The sequence below is a fragment of the Acipenser ruthenus genome, chromosome 37 (assembly GCF_902713425.1).
Source record: "Acipenser ruthenus chromosome 37, fAciRut3.2 maternal haplotype, whole genome shotgun sequence".
Taxonomy (NCBI): Eukaryota; Metazoa; Chordata; class Actinopteri; order Acipenseriformes; family Acipenseridae; genus Acipenser; species Acipenser ruthenus.
In genome coordinates this window covers 52,494-75,948 of record NC_081225.1, presented here as the reverse complement: position 1 = coordinate 75,948, position 23,455 = coordinate 52,494, and the positions used below count along the sequence as shown (strand labels likewise).

The window sequence follows — 23,455 nt, the reverse complement described above, 5'->3', positions numbered from 1 at the left end:
ATTTCAAGGGCTGTAGGATCAGACCAACAGTCTGTGACTGAGCCCAGTGTTTTTAGAGTGATTCCTGCAAAATTCAGGTTTTTTGCCATTCAAATCAGTCGACCGCTGCTTTAAGCCTATGGGGAGTTTGGAACACTTTTGGCAGGCTCTCAAAACATCGGCGAATGCGGTAGGTGGCTGAAACTTGCTACAGAGCACCTCTAAGACGTGTAGATAATTGGTTGAAAAGCACAGGTCGCTGGGCCTTTCGGTTCCGACGCCGCCCCTGTCCTTGAATGCCACTTCGAAGTGGTCTGCGGGCCCCTTGAAAACGTACCTTTTGAAGTGTTTTTCAGCCATGCAACCAGGCAGAAACACCATTTCAAGGGCTGTAGGATCAGACCAACAGTCTGTGACTGAGCCCAGTGTTTTTAGAGTGATTCCTGCAAAATTCAGGTTTTTTGCCATTCAAATCAGTCGACCGCTGCTTTAAGCCTATGGGGAGTTTGGAACACATTTGGCAGGCTCTCAAAACATCGGCGAATGCGGTAGGTGGCTGAAACTTGCTACAGAGCACCTCTAGGACGTGTAGATAATTGGTTGAAAAGCACAGGTCGCTGGGCCTTTCGGTTCCGACGCCGCCCCTGTCCTTGAATGCCACTTCGAAGTGGTCTGCGGGCCCCTTGAAAACGTACCTTTTGAAGTGTTTTTCAGCCATGCAACCAGGCAGAAACACCATTTCAAGGGCTGTAGGATCAGACCAACAGTCTGTGACTGAGCCCAGTGTTTTTAGAGTGATTCCTGCAAAATTCAGGTTTTTTGCCATTCAAATCAGTCGACCGCTGCTTTAAGCCTATGGGGAGTTTGGAACACTTTTGGCAGGCTCTCAAAACATCGGCGAATGCGGTAGGTGGCTGAAACTTGCTACAGAGCACCTCTAGGACGTGTAGATAATTGGTTGAAAAGCACAGGTCGCTGGGCCTTTCGGTTCCGACGCCGCCCCTGTCCTTGAATGGCACTTCGAAGTGGTCTGCGGGCCCCTTGAAAACGTACCTTTTTGAAGTGTTTTTCAGCCATGCAACCAGGCAGAAACACCATTTCAAGGGCTGTAGGATCAGACCAACAGTCTGTGACTGAGCCCAGTGTTTTTAGAGTGATTCCTGCAAAATTAAGGTTTTTTGCCATTCAAATCAGTCGACCGCTGCTTTAAGCCTATGGGGAGTTTGGAACACATTTGGCAGGCTCTCAAAACATCGGCGAATGCGGTAGGTGGCTGAAACTTGCTACAGAGCACCTCTAGGACGTGTAGATAATTGGTTGAAAAGCACAGGTCGCTGGGCCTTTCGGTTCCGACGCCGCCCCTGTCCTTGAATGCCACTTCGAAGTGGTCTGCGGGCCCCTTGAAAACGTACCTTTTGAAGTGTTTTTCAGCCATGCAACCAGGCAGAAACACCATTTCAAGGGCTGTAGGATCAGACCAACAGTCTGTGACTGAGCCCAGTGTCTTTAGAGTGATTCCTGCAAAATTCTTTTTTTTTGCCATTAAAATAAGTTGACCGCTGCTTTAAGCCTATGGCCAAATTTGGAGCAATTTCGGCAGGCTCTCAAAGAATCAGCGAATGTGGTAGGTGGCTGGAAATTGCTACAGAGCACCTCTAGGACATGCAGATAAGAGGGTGAAAAGCACAGGTTGCTGGGCCTTTCGGTTCGGACGCTGCCCCTGTCCTTGAATGCCACTTCTAAGTGGACTGCGGGCCACTTTAAAAACTATATCTTTGTGTTCGCTGGGTTACTATCGAATCTATTACTGACACCTCGTGGTCATGATTCGCAACTGCATGTCATTACGTTTGCTTAACATTCCATGTCTGCAAGCGTGTCACGTGAATCTCGTTTCGTGTTGTTTGTATACTCTTAGTAAATGAAGGGTACAACCAAAAATATGTTTTAAAACAAACAGCATGTATTTACATTCACAACATAGAACTGCATAAACATTCTGCGTGGGCAAATATGATCGCACAGTTGCGTTTTTCCAAATGGTAAAGGATTTACTCCCGGTGAGTCAGGGCAGTACGTGTGCTGCTTAGAGTGACTGTATCCTACTTCCAGCGCATCGACTCAGACAACACGGGTGTAAAAAAAGCCCCAATAAGTGACCCCTGTCACCTAATTACGAGATCATTTTTTAAAACCTAGTTACGTGATCATTTAATTTCTCGTGAATACGGGTTGCTTTGTCACGTGTATACGTGATATTTTTTAACACACATTTACGTCATAATTTTTGTTTACGAGTGTAAGTCGCCCTGGACAAGTGCGTCTGCTAATAAATAAATAAATAAATAAATAAATAAATAATTACGTTTTACTTGTTGTCACGTATGTGCGTGATATTTTCCTTTCATGTAAATAGGTGTTTTATTATTATTTATTTATTTATGTAAGGGAGCAATGCGCTTCCTTAATAGCTGTAATTACAGAACCGCATCTGAATGAACTGCGTTGAACCAGGCAGCTGTGAAAGGGAGTCATTAAGGGTGCGTTCACGGAGATCATTTTGTGTAGAATCTGACCAGTTGATAGAAGTTCATTGGATCAATTGGTCACATTCTGCACAATATCTGCGCAGAATTATCTCCGTGAATGCACGCTGAGACTTTATTCACTTCAGTGCGCAAGCGCAGCTGTAAAACAAGAGAGCGACGCTGGGAAATGCAGTCTTTCGATTTCACTTCAATGCGCAAGCGCCGCTGTATAAAGAGAGAGCGATGCTGAGAAATGCAGACTTTCTATATTCACTTCAATGTGCATGTCCCGATGGAACATCAATTAAATGCACGTCCCCTTTTCCCCCGGGTGCACGAGTATTATGAGGCCGGGCTGGAGTTCCATGAGGTCGGGGTGAACACTTGCACAAGAGCTGCGGAGACCTCGTTAGAAGCAGCCCCGGAGGCCAGCGAAAACAGCCGAGAATTAAGCGCCCTCCCCTCCGAGGCTTTGGCTGATTTCCGCAACGTCACGTCGGACGGGGCTCTGGTCATGTTATTATTATTTTTTTTTCACATGACCAGAGTCCCGTTCGTTTGTTCGTGGCGGAAATCGACCGAAGCCTCAGAGGGGAGGGCGCTTAATTCTCGGCTATTTTCGCCGGAATATCTCGGTCGGTATCGGAGCTTTCTGCACGGGGGGGTCTGCGAGCTCGTCCCCCCGGGGAGCTGCACCGTGTAGAAGCACCGTTTCAAGGGCTGTAGTATCAGACGAACAGTCTGTAAGTGACCCCAGTGTTTCTCGAACGATTGCTGCACAAATCTGAGTTTTAGCCCTTCAAATACGTCGACCGCTGCTTTAAGCCTATGGGCAATTTGGAACAATTTAGGCAGTCTCTCAAAGAATCAGCGAATGTGGTAGGAGGCTGAAAATTGAATCCTCTCATGTAATTGGGTTAGTTGTGTGTTTGTGTTTATTGAAGAGGCCGCTGCTGTAGGAGAGCAGGATCGGGAGATTGGCGGGTAGGATAGTAGGGAGTACATTTACAAGAGGGACCCTAATTAACTGGGAAAAAATTCATCATTTTGTGTCATTGGCAATGTTACCTGAAAGCAGTGTCAATGTTATTTTATAACATTAGTTACGTAAGATCTCGTAACTTTACGAAAACATTCCAAAAAATGTTCTTTAAAAATTACTTAATGTTATGCTGACTTTCAAATAACATTCTCCTAACGTTCCGGAAACATCATTGTGTTAGCTGGGTTACTATCCAATCTATTACTGACACCTTGTGGTCATGATTCGCAACTGCACGTCATTAAAGTTGCTTAACATTCAATTTCTGCAAATGTGTCACATGATACTTATGGAGGGTGATCCGTGCCAAAATTAAGATGCACTTCCGCAATGGTATTCTGCTTGCTGATCATGATCATGATTATGCAACATGGTATTCTGCTTGCTGATTGTGATTATGCAACATGGTATTCTGCTTGCTGATTGTGATTATGCAACATGGTATTCTGCTTGCTGATTGTGATTATGCAACATGGTATTCTGCTTGCTGATTGTGATTATGCAACATGGTATTCTGCTTGCGGATCATTAACATGAAGACCGTATTCGTTTACCAGGGTTGCCATGGAAACTGTGGACCCACAATCCTCCTGGTGCATCGCTCACGTTACAGGTGGCGGATAGACCTGAATTAAGGCAAGTTCGAGTTTATTCCGAGTTTTCTTTTTATATTTGTTTGTTATTGTATAAAAATTAATACTCGATCACATGTGCTCATAACATAGACGATGCATGATACAATTTAGCTATAGATAACCAACTTATAATGATTTGAGAGAGTATAGTGACCACATTTGTCACTGTTTTTTGTTTTTTTTTTGTTTTGTAGTATATAGTGTATGTAACTGTAAAACGGTGGTGGGTGGGTGGGTAATGGTACCTGTATTTAAAAGTAAGTATTGGAAAATCGTGATGGGTTTTTGAATATTATTACAGTAGGTACAGTATTCTGGTCGGATTAAGAGACAGACGTGTATCAAGGCAAGTTATTTATTTTATTTAAATTTTTTTTGGCGGGGGAAGTGGGTAAAAATGAGTATTTCATGAATTAATTTCCCGTCGTCTACTGCAGCTACCTGTCTGAGATGTTGCATCAGTATTATACAGTTGTACCGCTTCACTTAAGATGTACCTATCATTTGTATTAATTACTTGCTAGATGTATAGGTATTTAGAGTTAAGTTTTCTTTTTAAATTTATTTTAAAGCTGATCAATACTTGGAGTAGCACAAGGGTGTAAGCAGGACGGTTCTCCTAGTTCTTGTGAGGTCAAACAAGTGCTGCAGTTGTGTGTGTAAAATACTTGCAGCATTCATTTTATATATATATATGTACATTTATCAGTGCGGCAGTGTAGAGTGGTGGTTAGGATTCCGGGGTTCGATTGTATGTAAATAGCTTTGGATTAAAGCATCTGCTAAATTAATTAATTTTATTTTAGTTTATGTGAATATATGATTTCAGTTCCGTTCCTTTTGTAGTGGTGAGAGTGCCAATGTTGGGGCTGCTCGACTTCTTCAAGAAGCTGCAAGGATTTTGAAGAGAGAGTCAGAAAGCACAGCCACTGCTGGCTCAGGATCACAGACTGGTACTGGGACGTGTTCACCCAGTTCTTTTAGAGGTTTGTTTAACAACATGCAAACCTCACTAGCTGAAGTACAACAGGGAACCCCTACAGTCGATTCAGGCAGGATTCCCTGCACTAGAAATGACCACATTCAAAGAAATCTTGTGCAGCTGTTTCAGCCATGTGATCGGGCAAGGGGGCAAAAGATGTTCCAGAAAACTGGAAAGTGTAAACGGAAAACTACACACAGTGAAACCTGGACACGTGATTTCTTTTGCTTACAGAGACCAATGTTCAAACTGTGCCCAATGGAGAAGACCGCATTGGTTTACAGAATTCAGCCCTTGGTAGGAAAAAAATAACATTTGCAGACAAAAATGGAGGATTTTCTGAACTATGTGAAACTCTGTTTTCACATTTTCCACAATTGAAAGGTGCAGGAGGCTTTCAGATGTTGAGGTCCGTTAATAAAACCAAACAATTGGCACCAATTCCAATGCCAGCCGGTGAGTACAGTGAGAAATTTCTGAGAACTGAGAGTGGCCTGAACCAGGCAATGGCCTACATTCGACCACTTCAGAAAAACCTGGAGAGCATTGCGAAGCGTGAGGCTGAAGAGGTAAGAACAGTTGTCAAAATCTGATCTCCTCTATATTCCTTCTTCTTCGCCTCCCTCTATAGACCTTTCTATCTGAATTTCCCTTGATTCTATCACCCTTTCCCCTTCCTCCTCTGCCCAAACCTTGGTGTCACCTTTGATTCCTCCCTTTCCAACTCTCAACATATTTCTTCACTGGCACGCTCTTACTGTCTCTTTTTGAGCAATATCTATTGCATTAAACCTGCTGGACTATGGCCCTCGACGATCAGGACTGGAGATCACTGGGTTAAGGTGTAAATGCACATGTAACACATACTATAAAAATGAAGCATGTTAAAAATAAATGTGTGTTTGTTTGTTGTAGTGTCAAGAGGTGGTCATGGAGAAGTGCAAAAGGTGTGGAAAAGATATCCCTCTGCAATGCCTTTCAGAACACATTGAAAACTGTGGAAGGTCATCTGTTTTTCTGGTGTATTTGTCATATAAATTGCTCATTTACTTTTACAACATAGTGGTTGACTTGTATCTGTGGTAAATATGTTTTGACATTCAAAGCATGTATGTCTTTGTTAACTGTTTTCAGACAGCCTGATGACACTGATTTGGAAGATGATGTCGTTATGGAGATATCTGAAGAGACTCAACTATCTATGTCATCACATGACAACACATCCCATGTTCTAAATTATTACAACAAGTGCCATGCTTCTTCTAGTGGACTGTACAGGTATGTAATGTTTTCAATGTGGAGTACTCGTAAGTAATTGTCATTTTTATATAATCAAAATATTTTTTATTTTTTTAACATTAATATTGAGTACGATGTTTGTTTCCATGCCAGTAATTTCTGTTGTGCACAATGTCTCACATTGATGTAATTTAAAAGACTTTTACTATCAAAGGACTATTACTGCAGAAGGAAAGTAAGAATGGAGCTTCAAATGCTATCAGTGTTATAGTGGGCTGAATTTCTTATTTATTCTTTTGTTTCTTAGAGACTATGTGGACCTTGTCAGTGAAGACAATGTATTTAGTGATTCTGAAGAAGAGCAGCTGAATAGAGTTCTAGAGGAATCGCTAAAGGAAAGCTCGCATGCAGCTTTTAAGTAAGTGTTACAAGCCTTATTGATTGTTTTTTCCCCCAATTAAAATAAGTCTTGAGGAACAGATGTATTCATACAACTAAATTAATATTTGCTTGGTGACTGTATATTTTAAATGTATGTTTAGAATTAATTCATTTAAATAACTTTTTGTCATAGAATTCTTTGTCATGACATTTATGAACACCACCATTTTCTGTGAATGTAACATTGTAACACAATGTCCACCACCCATAGGAAAGTAAACACTTTGTGTTGTGCCAGATTATGGGATGGCAGAGGTCAGAGTTCTTTGTGTTCTTTGTGTCAGAGGTCGTTGTGTTGTGCCAGATTATGGGATGTCTTTTTATCGTTGTTTTTAAACAACAAAAAGACACATTGCACTTTCATATTCATGATTCAGTCAGTTGTTGCCATTCATTTCCACACAGCTTAGCTTCCGAGATGTACTTAGCTGATGAAAACCGTTTTGATAGGCTTTTATGTTTAATCTGTATGTATCTGGGAATATAATACACTGGAAATGAAATGCACTAATTGAGTTTTGATTGATAGTTAAGTTCAATGTATATTTTTGTTGTTTGTGTCTGTATGGAATTTGTATCTATGCCCCAAAATATTTGTGTTTTAAGCTGTTGGCTGGTCAAGGAGCACCCCTGTGCCCTTTTTTAAATAAAAAAACTGTAATGTTTTAAAGTGGATTATTTGAAGCATTGCTTAAACTTGAAAAAAAGGTTTTAATGAAATCATGTGTACTCTCATTCTTGTCTAGCTTCTCATTATTTGTCCTCTTCCTTTGCATTCCTTGTTTAGTGGATGTTTGTATGTATTTAAAACAAGTATATTGATATTTTTTATGCAAATAAATAGTCCTAAATCCAGAAACATAAATTAACAGGTTATATTTAGAAAATAAATAAATATTGGATGTCAGGACTGAAGAGGATTTATTGTGGATGCTGACTCTTGGATTTATATTTTGCTTCAATGTGCATGCATGTTCTCTTTATTTCAATTTTAAGATTTCAAAGTCAGACAATTAAAAAGGAACTGGATGATGCGGTTCGACTGGTATGTTCTTCAGCGAACAAGAACACAGTTTGAAAGGTTTGCTTTTTACAAAAAATCTAATATTACAAAGAACAGTACCCACCTAATGTTGATGCTCCATAGTTACAAAAAAGTTATAAAGTCGACTCATTCCATTCCTAAACTCAGCCAGCCAAAGCAGTCTCAGCCTTTTAAATTCACAGCCTAATTGTTATATTAATTATATATTAAATATATATTAAATGTGTTCTGAGAAGTTTAATAAAAGTGTTCTATGTTATTATGTAGCGTGCAGATGTGTACTGAATTGAAAACCAAACTGAATCTACTTTGTCCCTATATTGTGCTGAAGAAATATCACTTATTATATGTTATGACTAGCACCAAGCTGTATATTTATACTAATACATAGAGAATCACATCCCCCCTACCCACATCTGGGCTACTTAATTAAATAATTAATGTATTGAAGAAAGCCAGTGGCTTGTTTTATATATTTTAAAAAAATCTACATTATTATTGAAGAGAATATTTTATATGCTCTGAAAACAAGCATTGCATTGGGGTATGTACATCTTTTTTTCAAGTGTCTACTGTATTACTAATTCAGAACATTCATTATTCAAATATTTTGCACAGGTTGCAAGAAGGACTCCGTTCTCTCGGTGTAATGGATTCTATGAAGGCCCACCCTGAAACCTTTAAACCTATTTTCTGTCAATCGACAGAGAAGCTGACTGCTGATGTGCTTGAAGAGCAGCGATCTGACTGTGGGAGTAACAAGTTTGAGAGAGAAAATGAAGCAGTATGTCATTGGAGGGATTATCTCTTGGATGTAGAGAGTACGTTTTATTTTAAATGCAATTTCAATAAGATGTTGTGTATCCACATTGAACTAGCATCCCAATATAGTAGTATACATTTAAGAAGTTTATATACAATTTAAAACAGTCATGTGAGAGGGTTCTTGATGGAAAATGTAGCTCTCAGCAGGTACATGTCAAGAAACAATTGTATAATGAATAAAATGCTTGCGTATTATTATTATTATTATTATTATTATTATTGATTGCCTGACATTTAGATAAATTAATTATTTGTTATCAGACCAAGGTTTAAACAGGTTACATATTCAGTACTTTGTTTAAAATACAAAACTAATATGAATGAAGTTATATACCGTTAGTTACAGTACTTCTATGTAAACGTTTATACATAGTTAATTGGACTTGCTCATAAAACATATATTATAATAACTTTATATAAGGATTAAAAAAATACAAATCATCACTTAAATCTGTAGAGTGTGCATACATATTTCAAAATAATCAGTGATACAATTTAAAAGTCTTTAACTTAATCATATTTTAATTATATTAATAACATTATTCTGCCATTGGCATACAGTGCTTTCTGCCCTTCAAAATGGAGACCCAACAGCAGTGACGTCCCGTGAAAAACCTCAATGGCAGTTACAAAGATGATTGATGTATTTTTCTGTTTGTTTTTTTTTTAGTGGGGATTTGTGGAGTTACCCTGGAGGACATCCTTGTCTTTGCCACAGGAAGTGACAGTGTACCAGCATTGGGCTTCAACCCTGCTCCAACTGTTGAATTTTTGCATGATGGTTCACGGTTTCCACTTGCAAACACATGTTCCAGCATATTAAGGGTACCATGCAGGCATTCATACGAGTCCTTCAGGGATGATATGGACTTTGGAATTAAAAATTCCCCAGGCTTTGGAAGGGCATAACCAAATTCCTTTGCTTACCATACCTGTAGTCAAAGGGCACAAGTATGTTCGATCCTAAGAACAATGTTATGCATGCCAAAGTGCTGCTAGAATTTTTATGTTTGTCATTTTTGTTATCTATAATTCTTTGTACACTTAAATTTAGCAAGTGAGTCACTTTTGGTTGAGAATTCTTACCTGTAGTTATTATTATTGCAGATATTTAGCAGACACCTTTATTAAGCACTACAATTCAATTTACTAAAATATTAAAATGTAATAGTTCAATCTGTCAATATTAACATCAGTGCCTTTAAATAAAAGTATAGGCTGGATCTTTTCCCTCCTAAGGATTTTTGGTAATAGAGAATTCTTAACAGTTGTTAAGTTGTTCCAAGAAAGAACATTTTACTTTTCCTCCTTATTAATAAACACTATTTGCATTTCTGTGATGTAAAGTCTGTTTGCAGCTTATTTTTAAACTGAGAATTAAAACACAAATCCATCAGCTATATTCACATTATATTTAACACTACTTAAATCAAAATGGCAAAATACTGTGATACTCCAAGTTGACTAGAAATTGGCCTTTACAAACTGGGTTTAAAATAAAAAGGGTAAAAATAATTATTTTTATTATAAAAACTATTCACATTAACACTTGCAGAGGTGATGAGAAGAGAACCCTTGCTAAAACCTGAGTGCACTGTACAATACATGTTTGAAAGCCTTTTCAGGATGAAAAGGAGCGGTTGTGGTATGTAAAGGTCTTAAAACCTACATTTAGGCATTTCTGTTGTTTGCTACACTTAATGCTTCTAAATAAAGATCAAGTCCGAAACAGCTGCTCGTCCTCAAAGGGTCAATGTTGACTGGAAGGAGAGGAACCAGTGTGTCCTGCAATGAAACTGGGGGCTCTGATTCACGGCAGGCTCCAGGTCCTTCCATAGTTATCAAAATCCATCTAGTAAAATGGAGACAATCAATTTAACATGTTAATTAGATATATAAGGTAACCTTTATTTGTATCGCTGAAGAAAAGGAAGTACCATATCAGAGTTCCAAGTCTCACAGGAAGTGGGATTTCCGCTGCTGTAGTTTGACAGTAGCCCTTGAATCCATAGCTGCTGTGGGGATTTCATGTGCTCCGAGGATAGAGGACGTCGGTCCCACATATCAAGGTGCATGTTCAGTCTTGGAATCATCACGTAGTGAAGTTCATCATCTGGGTCAAGTGCCTGTATTGCCTGCAAGTACTGCAAGGCAGCATAATAATTGCTGGTAACTGTGTAGCAGACATCACGCCACAGCCTCTCAGCGCTGGTTGTGCACACTTCGACCTGTGATATGGCTTCCTCTGTCTACAAAAAATTAGAAATAGACAAACAGTTTAAAATGCTAGTGTTTTAACGATGGCAAAACCAACTTACTTTAAACAAAATATTTACACAGGATTCTAAATTCTGCCTTAGTATGAAATTATTTTGTCATTTATTTTAATTATAAAATACTTAATATTTACTTATTAAATACAAGACACTAAACAGTATGTAAATTCAATAAATTTAACTGAATAAATGCACTATTTTTCCATTACAGTTCTGTAATAATTTACCCAACACACGACGAGGATGCTCCAGCATAAATCGAGCCACTTCAATGTTTTCAAGGCCTTTGTCACTTCGGACTTGTGATGGTAAGCCAAACTGATATACAGCTCCAACAAAACTTTCAAAAACTGTACAAGCTCTGTTGATGTTGCTGGCTTTCAGGTACACCATTTTTCTACTGTAGCCATCAATGCCGCCATGAATGACTATCCTCCATCTGTAGGCAAAATAAGATACAATGTTAACCAGAACAAAATATTTGCTTCTTTGTACTGTAGTTCCTACTTTGCCTGTGTTTCTAAAATGTGCTATTATACACTTATCGTGCTTTTAATAACTGTAAATGCTTCCAAAGCGTTTACAGTTCTTATGAAATCTGTACAATTGGATGAAGGGGAGTGGAAGAATATGCGGAAGCAGTTATTGGTGAACTGGAATTTAGCCAGGACACCAGGGTTGACAACCCTACTCCTTTTGAAATGTGCCCCATGGGATCTTTAATGGCCACAGAGAGTTAGGGCCTCAGTTTAAAGCCTCATCCAAAAGACTAATTGGAAGATATTATTATCATTTAACACAAAATATCACAATACATTTTACTAATAGTAACACAGTATCTTGTTCTGCAGTGAATGCAATGTTGAACTTCATTGAAATACAAGGTGATGCAGTGATGTACTACATACTATTAGTAATATACATTGCCTTATGCTTGTAAATACATTTTTAATGTATTGATACTTTGTGTTCAAATTTAAAGTATGTTTTGTATTTGTGTACTTACTGAATTAACTCATGATTCCCATCTATGTGCCAGAGTGACAAAGGAGAAGGAACACTGTAGGCTCTTCGTTGGGTAACGCTCAAGTCTTCACAAAAGTGTCCCAATTGGATCAACAATCCTCATAGTTTCTCTCATTCTGCATTGCTGTACCCTATTAAAAATACATCAATAAATATACAGTATAGTGTTGGTGGAGGCCTCATACCGCAGAGGGTCACACCGTGCTATTCTACTGAAATATTTCCATACTTGGAAAGTATGTTTTTGACAGTACAGGCCCAATGTTGCATTGAACACATTAAGTGTAATTTATTATTATTATTATTATTATTATTATTATTATTATTATTACAGACATTTAGCAGACAACTTTTTCCAAGGTTTATCAAGCAGCAAAATACAATCTACTATAAAAAATTACAATGTAACAACTTCACTGTAATAAATTAGCCACAGACAACAGTAGACATTAAAAAATAGAGAGTAAATACATACATAAAATAAAGCATAAAAAATATGAAAGCAGATTACAAAAGTGTGTGGGGGGAAAAATCCTTTATGTCTATGTACACATACCTAATCTGATTAGTTAAAAAAAAGTCAGTGTGTGTGCGTCAGTGTGTGTGTGTGTGTGTGTGTGTGTGTAAGCGCATGGAGAGGTCACATGAGGTTTATTTGAAATGCATCCAAAACTGATACTGAACTTGAAACCCAGAGTGTTTATAAGAATTCAAAAGCTCACTTCAGAGGAATGATGGCCCGGCTTCACTGTCAGTTCCACGAAGTTGCCTAGAAAAGAAAAGGGTTGGGTTAAAATGACAGTTTGGAGAAAGCACATGCACAAGTAAAAAGGTACGTTCACTTAGATTTGAATGAACATGAGCGTGATTCACCTGTCGCTCCTTTCCTCCTGTGTGAGGCGCGAATCTCAGCGTCTCTGCGATGAGGTCTTCCACGCCGCTGGCCTTCACACGTCTGTCCGGCCCATAAACTGCTTCTACAAAACAAAAGAGCTGGAGACAGAGATTAATAACCCTGAAAATAAGAGTCTAAACGGCCGAAAACATCATCCCAAAAGCTGTGTTCAAGATCATTCAAATTAAACTCTACAATGCTCATTTGCAGCAGCTTTTTCATTTATGTTAACAATTGAATGAAAAAGACTTCCCTCGATATGAAGTTACATATTTTCATGAACTAAATTAGACAATCTACCTGGATGAGCCTTAAATTACAATATTGGAATACAAGAAATATGAAAATGGCAAATCTAAATATATATGAATATACAGAGAAAACAGAATTAGTGGAAATGATTCTGCAGAGGCCAAGACCCTGAAAAGGCTTTTTTTCCTTTCCTGCCTTTAAGCTGTATTGAGCCCAGAGGGAATGTGACCTCAACGCCCCAGACCTGCCAACCTTGACATTTCATTTTGAGTAGCACTCTTTCACGAGGACATCTCGGCTTCCCCTCAGAATTGCTTTAGGGTATCAAACAGCTAAATGCTACACTCTGGAGAGTTCTGAGGATGAAATTATCAGTAAAAAAATAATGAGATTAGATATGATTGTTTCAGTTTAAATTTAATTTTGTTTACCTTAGTATAGATGAAACCTTTTTAATTTATACCAACTGAATTATTTTAAGTACAGAAAATAGCCATTTTTGTAGTATGTTGGTATTTTATTTACTGTCAAAACAAAACAAATTGAAATGTATAAGCTTCTAAAAACAGAAACAAAGCACTTTCAAAAAATGGAAAAACCCCTTGTAAATAGTCAGTGAGTCAGCACCAAATGTAATAGCAATCCACAAAGTGAGTTGTTTGGAACAGAAAGGAATCCAACAGGTCAAACTGCACTTTCAGATCTTGAATGTTTAGCTTCATAGGTGGCTGACTTGGCTTTCCTGAGCAAGGTGTCACGAAAGGTTTGTGTGTGACACACTTGCTGCTTCGCTGACATCAGGACTTTGTGCGTTACCAGTGATCTTAGCATGTCTGTGCTCAGGCTGGCTCTGTGTTGGGTTTTGTTTTTGGTCACCAAGCTGAACACTCTTTCACAGTCAGCATTACTATGGAAGATGACCAAAATGCCGAGCGCGGTTATGCCCGATTCTTTTGTTCTGGACAGAAATATAAAGTTTCCTTCTGATCCAGACAAAAAAAAAACGAAAAAGACTGAAACCGTTCGTTTGCAGTGAGCGCTTCATAAAAATTTAATATGAGTAAGCATATATTAGTAGTTCTGATATTACGTTATTATTAGTAGTCGTACTTGTATAGTCGTTTTTTTTTCATAAATATTATAAAAAATAAAAATTTATAAAAATATTATAAATATTCAGCTATACATTTAAACAGGATTACACTTATGCGGGTCGATTATTCCCAGTCCTTACATATACACACACACATATATATATATATATATATATATATATATATATATATATATATATATATATATATACCGTTAACAAAATCCATAATGCTACATTGATGATCTTACTGAACTTCAATATAAAATCACAAACCAGCCCGTTTATGACCTGTTTAAAGCACAATGAAACGGCATTTATCTACAATGTAATTGTACGCTACTTGCAAAGTAAACAGAAGCCTTACGTCCCTTAACCACATTAACAATGTTAATGCTGCGCTCATTTTTATGAAATCGAATTTTACTGACATCCCTGTATGGTAACATGCGTTTGTGAAAAACGGGACAATGAGCCAAAAACAGAATATTAAACTTCAATATTGTACTATATTATTATAATAAATGTTTGTACTTACTCCCTCGCCATTCTCGTACAATCCTCATTCAGCTGTAGTTTCTTTTCATGCGATACAGTTATCCAAACCGAGCTCGTTTTTCTTTAAAACGCAAGTGGGGTTTTACCCCCCCAGACAAAAATGAATGCTTAAATAATGCATTAATTAAAAAACAAAATGTACCATAGCCAGTTTGAAACAAATAATTTCCTCACAAGTCCCAGTACTTCACACTCCCTCCAGTGTTTCCGAAACTAGCAGCTGAAACACAAGCGAGTCAGCTCAACAAAGCCTGATAGGCTACAGTAGCATGGCAGGGATTATACAAAGAAACTTAGTGCTGGGAAATTCTGTCTGTCAACCCACGATAACTTTTTTTTTTTTTTTTTTTTTTTTTAAACGGAGGTTGGCTCGTCAACTAAACTCAAAAGCTGAGTGGTTAATTTATCTTGCTTGCCTTGCCATAATGCCGGCCCTGACGTTAGACGTTAGCCAATCGGAGCTCCTCTCTACCAAGTCAGCCAATCGGAGCTCCCCTCTTGCCACCAAGCCAGCCAATCGGAGATCCCCTCTTGTCACCGAGTCAGCCAATCGGAGCTCCCCTCTTGTCACCCAGCCAGCCAATCGGAGCTCCCCACTTGTCACCCAGCCAGCCAATCGGAGCTCCCCTCTTGTCACCGAATCAGCCAATCGGAGCGCCCCACTTGTCAGCCCGCCAGCCAATCGGAGCTCCTCTCTTGTCACCGAGTAAGCCAATCGGAGCTCACCTCTTCTCACCCAGCCAGCCAATCGGAGCTCCCCTCTTGTCACCAAGTCAGCCAATCGGAGATCCCCTCTTTTCACCGAGTCAGCCAATCGGAGCTCCCCTCTTGTCACCCAGCCAGCCAATCGGAGCTCCCCTCCTGTTACCCAGCCAGCCAATCGGAGCTCCCCTCTTGTCACCCAGCCAGCCAATCGGAGCTCCCCTCTTGTCACCGAGTCAGCCAATCGGAGCTCCCCTCTTCTCACCAAGGCAGCCAATCGGAGCTCCCCTCTTCTCTCCAACCCCTCTACTGATTAAATGTCAATGTTGTAGACAGCGCGCGTGAGAATCAGATTATTAGGCTATTAAAGATTTATAATTATTATTTATTAGGAGGGCCATTCCAATAAATTAAAAAGGAATACATTGTGGATGGACAGATGTGATCACACAGTTCCGTTTTTCAAAGCTGGTAAAGGATTTACTCACAGAACTAGTTTTTAAAAAATGATCGCTTAATTGCGTGACAGGGGTCAGTTATGGGGGCTTTTTTTACACCCGTGTTGTTTGAGTCGATGCGCTGTAAGTAGGATACAGTCACTCTAATAAACACATGTACTGCCCTGACTCACGAGTAAATCCTTTACCAGCTTTGTAAAAACGGAACTGTGCGATCACATTTCTCCATGCAGAATGTTTATGCTGTTCTATGTTGTGAAAATAAATAAATGGTGTTTGTTTTAAAACATATTTTTGGTTGTACCATTAATTTACTAAGAGTATACAAACAACACGAAACGAGTATCATGTGACACACTTGCAGAAATTGAATGTTAAGCAACTTTAATGACGTGCAGTTGCGAATCATGACCACAAGGTGTCAGTAATAGATTGGATAGTAACCCAGCTAACACAATGATGTGCCCAGAACGTTAGAAGAATGTTATTCGAAAGTCAGGATAACATGAAGTAATTTTTAAAGAACATTTCTTTGGAAGGTTTTCGTAAAGTTACGAGAACGTTCGTAACTAATGTTATGAAATAACATTGACGCTGCTTTCAGGTAACATTGCCAACGACACAAAAAGATTAATTTATTCCCAGTTAATTAGGGTCCCTCTTGTAAATGTACTCCCTAGTATCCTACCCGCCAATCTCCCGATCCTGCTCTCCTACAGCAGCTGTCTCTTCAATAAACACAAATCTTTCTTCAGGTGTTGTTATTTTGATATAGTTTTGAGGCTGAATATTTCAGTCCAGGTTTGAAGCACTCAGTCTTCATTACTGATATTTAAATCCAGAAGAAACACAATTACAATTTTAAAAAAAATAAATACAAATCTGTGTTGAAGTATTTGTATTGGGGTTGTTCATTTTAAATGCCACGTGTTTACAATTACCAGTTCTAGATTAAACAGCAGAAATAATTTTACTGGCTTGCCAGACACAAGAGCCTTTTCATTTCACAGGCTAGCAGCCCACGTCAGTATTTTAATAGTATTATATTTTCATGCTTCTAGTGAAGAATTGTTTTACTATCAGTCATATTTTAAAACGGCCAGTTTCGAAATAACCAAAGAAAACAACGATTCTAAACCGGAACGTGCGTGAAGGAATCAACTGTAGTTCTCTTTTATAGCGGTTTAAAATGTATCTAAAAGTATATACGGGTGTTTGTAATAATTTAATCACAGACGTAGAAATATAACCAAGATTCACGACGACCATTATATTGATAGAGCAGTTGTTTAAATAAAAGAGCAGCGTCAGTTTTGGAAATGTCACATTTTATATTTGTGTCAGTTTTTAGTTAAGTAAATTGGAAAACTACAAGCGGCGTGTATTTCAGTATGCTAACGTGACGTTTTTCAGCAGGTTTCATTTTATTTTATGAAGCAGAATTAGTTAACACTCAATTCAACACCTCGACAGCAGTTCTACAAAATGTCCACACGAGGGCAGCATTGGCTAGGAAATGAAAGCTAAAGCCTCGTCTGTCTCCCTGAAGTTCGCTACCAATTGTAAAGAGCAGAGGACAGCTCAGCCGGAGGTGTGTGTCTGTGTGAAACGACTTTATTTCATGTGATAAGTTTGTGGAAGAAGGACGCCATGTGAGGAGGCGTTTGCTATTGTTTTACACAGACTACGAGGGACAGCGCTCGTTAAACCAGGTGAGTGCATCTCGTTTACTTTGTTTATTATTCAGTGCAGCGGTTGTTTTTGAATCCCGCATTTTTAATAACAAATGGCCGTCCGGACCCGCTTGTGACTGTTTGCTGAGTGGCTTTTAACAGTGTTTGTCTTTGTGAGCTCTGATCAGCAGGGTGCGGTTTGACGGGGGTGTGATTCCCCGGCTATATTGACTGGGGGTCATCTTTATTGTTTATAATCGTACGTTGTTCTTGCCTTTTAGCTCATGAGCATAATAATCTCAATCCCGTTTGAAATGACACTAAATGCATTTGCATGGTGTCAGATGAGGGATGTTGCTTCACTCGAGGCTTGCGTACTGATGAAGATGTAGATTCAGTGTTTAATGCTCATCCCCTCACTGTGTGTCTGTGTGTTCTTGTCTCTCTCCTGTCCTGTGAGGATGAAGATGTAGTTTCAGTGTTTAATGCTCATCCCCTCAGTGTGTGTCTGTATGTTCTTGTCTCTTGACAGGTCTGTGAGGATGAGAAGGTCTCCACAGTCTGGAGTCTGGTCTCTGACAGGCTCAACATACCTGTCAATCAACAGGGACTCCTCTACAAAGGCAAGGCGCTGGCAGGTAGGCTGAACAGCACAGCACAGAACAGCACAGCACTCAGTTAAAAAGCATGCATGTTATTCTACATATATCTATTAACAGTAACACCTGCAAACAAAGTGTTTTCAACCTTTTATCATCTTTGAGTTGCATGAAGTGTTTTAACCCTATGCTGCCTACGGGGAATAACCATATCCGGTCATAAACATGAACACTTTCTGTTTAAACACTTGTAGTTTTGGAACCTTAAATCAGAAATGAAAACCCAATACACCTACAGAAAGGCATTAAGTAGATCTTTCCATTGATGTAATTTATTTTGTTGTGGGGTGATTTTATTTTTATTTTCATATGAGCTACACCTCCCAAAAAATTATCGAAATATGAAAAATAATAAATAATATTTTTAAAAATGGTCAATTTCAACCTCTTTCCAAGTGTTATATAAAAAAAAAAAAACTTAGAGTATATTGTAGCTGCACAATTTTCCAAGGAATTCAAATCTGAAATCAGAATTGAAATATCTTGAACAGTTGCAGAGCTAGATAAGGTTTTGCAATGCCTAGTATTTTACAAAAATCAACCTCCGAAATGGCAAAGGCAGACCAGGGTTAAAACTTGGCAAAAAGTGAGACTGGAAACACTGTTGCCCTGTTTGAGATACAATTATATTTCAGTACAAAAATAAAGAAACAACACACAAGTTATCAAGTAAAATGTTTAATTTTTTTATTTGAAAAAAAAAGTATATTACAAATAAAACTCTGAAATTAAGAATTTTATTTGGGAGGGAGGGAGACAAAAAAATAAAACCTTCCATATTGTGCTGTATATATTTATTATCAAAACTACCCTGCAGTTGAAGTGCTGGACTGGGGCTCCTCCAGATCACTCTCCTCCTCCTCCTCATCCTCCTCCTCCTGCAGCAGCTCTTCATCAGGGAGGTCCTCCTCCATGGCGTACATGCCCTCGATCTCTTCCTCAGTCAGGGCCCTCCTCCTCTTCAGTGACTGAACCACATGCTAGAGCTGATTGTCTCCATCCATTTTCTGGCTTACACACACCCACATAAAACATTAAAATAAATACCAATTAATAATAATAATAATAATAATAATACTAATATTAATATTCTGCTCCATCCTTTTTCACACACATAAAAAAGTAAACAAGTAATAAAATACATGGCTAAATAATAATAGTGACAACAGCTAAATAATGTTTTCTGTTCTTTACACACAGTAAACGAGTAATAAAATACATGGCTAAATAATAACTCCAGCTAAATGTCTTTGTTTTTTACATAGGCTACATACACAACGTAAAAATAAAAACTAAACAAGGTGTTTTCCTCATTCTTTTACACATCGAATAAAAAAAGTTAAAAAATAATAGATGCATAATTAAATAATAATAACGACTACAGAGAAATAACGAATCGACTAGAAAAAGTAAAACACAGACGTACACAAACGCCTAACTTTGCATCACATGCGATAGACCTGTTAGTTTTGCCTTCTCTCCTGAGGAAAAACAAGTCTAAAATAAAAACGTATGTGAAACTAACTATAAGAAAGATGTTTAAAAAAACAAACAAACAAAACGAAACGTGGTGTTGGTACAGTAGCTCCTCTCGTCTACAGCAGTCATGAAGTTAGCCCTGCCCAGCAAGCAAGCGAGCACACGAGAGACACAGAGAAAACAAAACAAAAATAAACACTGCAGATGTACTCAGCACAAAAAAACAATATCAAGTTGAAAAAAAAAAACAACAACAATATGGTTAATTAGCCCAAGTACCTCCCGTTTAGATGATATGTAGATTAGCACTCTTGGGATTGTAAAACTGGAGATACAGAGCTTCGACTCTGCTGTGCACTCAGTCACAATGGCGCCAACAGAGACTCGCCCTTGTAATCAAAATATTATATGTCCCGCCCACCCTAGCCCTAAACCAATGGTATCATGACAAGTCCCGTAGTCATGGCTATGACTCATACTTTAAAAAAACAAAATTGCTGATTGGACGGCAGAGATATGACGTGTTTTGTCATCGTAACAAAAGTTATGAAATTACACCGAGTCAGCAGCTAAGAGTTAATCTACCTGGTCTTGAATCTCTCCTGTTTCTCCCCCTCCCTCTCTCTCTCTCAGATGAGCACAGACTGTCACATGACTCCATCGCTCCCGATTCCAAGCTGAACTCGTTGTGACGCCCCCAACAGAGAAAGTGTCACCCGAGCAAGAACAGCACTCCGTGTCACCCCTCCTCTCAGACCTCACCCCTCACCCTCGCCTCACCCCTCCTGTCACACCTCACCCCTCGCCACACCCCTCCTCTCACACCTCACCCCTCCTCTCACCCCTCGCCTCAACCCTCCTGTCACCCCTCGCCCCTCCTCTCACCCCTCGCCTAACCCCTCCTCTCATGCCTCGCCTCACCCCGGGTCAGTGTGGCACAGCCTGCCTGCTCTTCTGAACAAACACTTCAGCCCTGCCGACGCAGTGAGAGTCTGGAGCAGCAACACAAGGTAACCTGAACACAATAAACACACACACTGCTATATACACACACACACACAAACAGACACACACACACACAGTGAGAGTCTGGAGCAGCTACACAAGGTAACCTGAACACAATAAACACTGCTACACACACACAATCCTAGCTGCAGCACATGCACAGTGTTATACAGACACACACAGACACAGTTGTACAGTGACACAGAGACGCACACACAATCACAGCTGCAGCACACACACTCTGAAATGCAGGTGTAGTGCAGCGTGTAGTTGTGACTCTGTGTCTCTCCCTCTGCCTCTCTCTCAGGATTACGAGCGGAGGCTGCGCTTATTGAGCCTGGATGATATGGAGCGGCTGGCGACCCGCATGCTTCACCCTGAGGCAATGGGGAGTGCATGGAGCTGTCCTTCCTGGACTGAGCAATACTGCTGCTGCCCTCTCCACCTCTCCCCTCTCTCCTCCCCCTCTCCTTACTTTGTTTAAAAGAATAGAAGCACACCCAGTGAGCAAGGTATTGAGCAGCCCCACATCCCGCTTCACAATACCGCTACATATTGACTGACTGTTCGCATTGTGTGTGTTTGGTAAGACAAACCACATTTTCTCCTTTCTGCTATTTTAAAAGGAGCCCAGTTTGGTGCAGGAGGCTTGTGGGTAACAGAGTGTGTTTTTGCTGGGGACTGCAGCCCTTCCATTACCATTGCTCGTAGAGGGGAGATTGTTTTACTTTCAAGCCTTTTTCTTTAATAAATCCGGACGTTTGGAAATACATACTGTGTGGACGTTTCCCTTCTTCATGGCTCCATGCAGCATCCTGTCACACAACAAGCCCTGAAAGGGGATCCATACATATTTATTCTCAATCACCAGGCAGTAATCGCAGCTACAATACAGACACACAACGTGGCACTTTTATTGGCTGAAACTTTAAACTACGACTAGAAGCCTCTGAAGCCTTTTCATGGCCCTCCACCTGTCCTTGATCAGAACGCTGTCCTTCCTCTAAGGGGTCGCTTTCCATGCTAATCTTCCGTTTCCTCTGCAGAAAGGACAGGACAGTGTTCACAGAGCTCCCTTCACTCCAGCAAAGCCAAGACATCCAGGCTCTTGTGCTGCTTTACTCCCCAGCGCCCGAGTGCTTGCTGGCAGTGCTGAGGCACGCTCACCCTGAACAGCAGCGCTAGCTTTGCCTATTGAGGAAGGCTTGGCGCTCCCGTTGGTTCATCAGTAATAATGATTTAGTGGAGACAGTACAGTGCTCGGGGGGGGGGATGAAAGTTTACATCAGAATAGAAACTTTGCACAAAGTCAACCTGCTGGAAGTGGAATCATTTCTGCTGCGCAGCTTCAGATTCCACAGCTTGACGAGGAACACAATATAAAAAACACATGTTCCTCTGGAAGCCACACAGTTATTATATATATGATTAGTGTTAACACTCATAGCATTGACCTGGTATCCCTGGTATTTACCTCCGAGCCCTGCTGTGTAACAGGGGTGTTTCATAATCCCTCCTCTCTTCAGTGGCATGAAAGACTGCAACTGTGCAGCCAGCGCCAGGATTCTCAACTCCTGCAGTGTGCGATCTTTGACAAGGTAAGTGAACCTCATATACAAGGTTAGACAGCAAGGCAGTCACAAGCAGACAGGTGGTGCAGTGGGCTAGTTCACTAGCATGCTGTGCTGCTCACCTTGGGGGACTGAGTTCAAATCCCGGTGCGTTCTTCCATTGTTTTCAAAGACTTGGTTAATTTCTTATATAAGGCAATGAAAAAGCAGACTCCTCCGTGGAAGTGAGATGGACTGGGTTCAAATCCAGGCGAGTTCTTTGCTTGTTTCAAAGAATGTGTTAATTGAGCTTATATATAGTGTGAACCAAAGCATTCCTGTGGGAGCTGGTGGCGCAGTGGCTATGCTGATGGCCTTCTCTCCCTGAAGACGGTGGTTCGAATCCTGGTCCCGGAGGCGAGTTCCTGAGGTAAGTAATGCTGTTGTTTGTGAGTCATGGTGGTGGTTGTAAATCTGGGTGTTGACTGTAAGTAATGATGCAGGTTGTAACTAACGATGTTGGTTGTGTCTCCACAGACGGAGGAGGGCCGTGTGCCCTGAAGAGGAGCCGGAAGAGGATGAAGAGGGGGCTTCGGCCCCCGGCCGTGGGGGGAGTGGAAGACGGGGGTGTTGGTACCATGGGGGGAGGAAAAGCAGGAGGTGTAAACATGGGGGAGCAGGCAGGGATGTTACCTTGCCTTTTATGCCCTGCAATGGGCCCGATCAGCTGAGCTCTAGAGATGATTATAGGACATAAAGAGACGCTCCCTGTCAGATGGCAGGGCAAAAGGAATATCCCTGCCTGCTCCCCCATGTTTACACCACCTCCTTCTTTTCCTCCTCTCTGGTACCAACACCCCCATCTTCCACTTCCCCCACGGCCGGGGGCCCCAGCCCCCTCTTCATCCTCTTCCGGCTCCTCTTCAGGGCACACGGCCCTCCTCCGTCTGTGGAGACACAACCAACATCGTTAGTTACAACCTGCATCATTACTTACAGTCAACACCCAGATTTACAACCAACCACCATGTCTCACAACCAACAGCATTACTTACCTCAGAAACTCGCTTCCAGGACCGGGATTCGAACCACCGTCTTCAGGGAGAGAAGGCC

At 40.2% G+C, this 23,455-nt stretch overlaps 3 long non-coding RNA genes across 10 annotated transcripts; 2 read left to right on the top strand and 1 right to left on the bottom strand.

Moving 5' to 3' along the window:
• The first annotated feature begins 5,032 nt into the window (after positions 1-5,032).
• On the top strand, positions 5,033-11,285 carry LOC131706791 (uncharacterized). Of its 8 annotated transcripts, none has more exons than XR_009310795.1 (7): positions 5,033-5,735; positions 6,082-6,444; positions 6,713-6,823; positions 7,843-7,927; positions 8,510-8,712; positions 9,387-10,785; positions 11,204-11,285. It is a non-coding gene; the product is annotated as an uncharacterized LOC131706791 (long non-coding RNA). The 8 variants fall into 8 exon arrangements; XR_009310796.1 differs by lacking the exon at positions 11,204-11,285 and having other exon boundaries at positions 5,033-5,170; positions 5,401-5,735; positions 9,387-10,056; XR_009310801.1 differs by lacking the exon at positions 11,204-11,285 and having other exon boundaries at positions 5,033-5,622; positions 6,082-6,170; positions 6,301-6,444; positions 9,387-10,056.
• On the bottom strand, positions 10,434-15,176 carry LOC117404877 (uncharacterized). The gene is made up of 7 exons (XR_009310803.1): positions 14,797-15,176; positions 12,892-13,011; positions 12,741-12,787; positions 11,999-12,149; positions 11,220-11,431; positions 10,654-10,965; positions 10,434-10,568 (listed from the first exon to the last, which is right to left on the bottom strand). It is a non-coding gene; the product is annotated as an uncharacterized LOC117404877 (long non-coding RNA).
• Positions 15,177-15,963: 787 nt separating this feature from the next.
• On the top strand, positions 15,964-21,564 carry LOC131706840 (uncharacterized). The gene is made up of 4 exons (XR_009310836.1): positions 15,964-17,688; positions 18,182-18,287; positions 20,421-20,797; positions 21,100-21,564. It is a non-coding gene; the product is annotated as an uncharacterized LOC131706840 (long non-coding RNA).
• The last annotated feature ends 1,891 nt before the right edge of the window (positions 21,565-23,455 follow it).